General features: G+C 47.0%; 1 pseudogene; it reads left to right on the top strand.

Moving 5' to 3' along the window:
- LOC123807126 lies at positions 1-1014 on the top strand (annotated as a pseudogene).
- The last annotated feature ends 897 nt before the right edge of the window (positions 1015-1911 follow it).

Here is a 1911-nt window from a genome sequence, read left to right as displayed (position 1 = left end):
ATGTCTAAGTCGGAGTCTCCCAAAGAGCAGGAACAGCTATGGAAGCTCTTTATCGGAGGTCTGAGCTTTGAAACCACAGATGGGAGTCTGAGGAGCTGTGGTGAGCAACGGGGCGCTCACAGACTGTGTGGTGATGAGAGATCCAAACACCAAGCGCTCCAGGGGCCCTGGGTTTGTCACGGACGCCCCTGTGGAGGAGGGGGATGCAGCCGGGAGTGCGAGGCACACGAGGTGGGTGGAAGAGTTGTGGAGCCAAAGAGGGCTGTCTGTAGAGAAGATTCTCAAAGACTGGGTGCCCACTTCACCGTGAAAAAGATTTTTGTCGGTGGTGTTAAAGAAGACACTGAAGAACATCTCCTAAGAGATTATTTTGAACAGTATGGGAAAATTGAAGTGATTGAAATCATGACTGACCACGGCAGCGGCAAAGAGAGGCTTCACTTTTGTAACCTTTGATGACCGTGACTCTGTAGACAAGATTGTCATTCAGAAATACCATGCTGTGAACGGCCACAACTGTGACTGAAGGAAAGCCCCATCTAAGCAAGAGATGGCTAGTGCTTTCCTCCAGCCAAAGAGGCCGAAGTGGTTCTGGCAACTTTGGAGGTGGTCGTGGAGGTGGTTTTGGTGGGAATGACAACTTTGGTCGTGGAGGAAACTTCAGTGATCAGGGTGGCAGCCATGGTGGTGGTGGATATGGTGGCAGTGGGGGTGGCTCTCATGGGTTTGGTAATGATGGAATCAACTTTGGAGGTGGCGGAAGCTACAATAATTTTGGCAATTACAACAATCAATCTGCAAATTGTGGGCCCGTAAAAGGAGGAAACTGGAGGCAGACGCTCTGGCCCCTGTGGTGGAGGAGGTCAACACTTTGCCAAACCACGAACCCCAGGTGGCCGTGGCGGTTCCAGCAGCAGCAGCAGCAGCAGCAGCAGCAGCAGCTATGGCAGTGGCACGGGTCTTAATTGCTGCCAGGAAACAACGCTTAGCAGGAGAGGAGAGCCAGAGAAGTGACAGGGCAGCTCCAGGTTACAGCAGATATGTGAACTCAGCCAAGCACAGTGGTGGCAGAGCCTGGCTGCTACAAAGAAGACATGTTTTAGACAATACTCATGTGAATGGGCAAAAAACCTCGAGAAATGTATTTGTGACTAATTGTATAACAGGTTATTTTAGTTTCTGTTCTGCGGAAAGTGTAAAGCATTCCAACGAAAGGTTTTTAATGTAGGTTTTTTAATTCTTTTTGCACCCATGCTGTTGATTGCTAAATGTAATAGTCTGATCATGATGCTAATTAAGTGTGTCTTTAAAAAAAAAAAGAAAGACGATTGCAGTGAATTGAATCATATGAAATGTAAAGAGCCATGATTCATAACAATGCCCAAGAAACACTTCACAGGTAATCGGAAAGTTTGCTGGGACACCTACACCTCACACCCTGTGCCACCACAAGGCCTAAAGGGGGGAAGGTGTATCCTTGGTCCTGACTGCTGCCTCCAGACCATTCCTCTACCCTTCTTGCTCAAAAAACTTATCCCCTTTGAAATGGGTGTCATCCAACTAACCCAAGTGCTACTTTTTATTGAAGTCATATTTTGCACCTGGTTCTTCCCACTTGTTTATTGAAGAATTTTAGCTCCTGGGTCACTGTATTTCTCTCCACTGACTACTGCTGTACCATTGTTGGTGGTCCAGCTCTCCTCTCAGATCCTGGGCCTGCTCCTTCCAATGATACTTTCCTCTACTTCACATTAGCACTCCCATGCTCCCACAGACATTCCCTAGACCTTAGTCTTACCAGTAACCAGTCTCATACCCAAATGTTCCATTCTTGACTCCCACTGTCTCTCTCTCTCTCTTTTTAGCTCCTTTCCTCATTAAAAAAAATTTTTTAATTAACTTTAGAGATAG

Source organism: Phyllostomus hastatus, unplaced genomic scaffold, assembly GCF_019186645.2.
Source record: "Phyllostomus hastatus isolate PE091 unplaced genomic scaffold, TTU_PhHast_1.1 phas_scaffold_442, whole genome shotgun sequence".
Classification (NCBI taxonomy): domain Eukaryota; kingdom Metazoa; phylum Chordata; class Mammalia; order Chiroptera; family Phyllostomidae; genus Phyllostomus; species Phyllostomus hastatus.
Note: the sequence above shows the minus strand (reverse complement) of the source record. Positions and strands in the feature narration are given on the sequence as shown.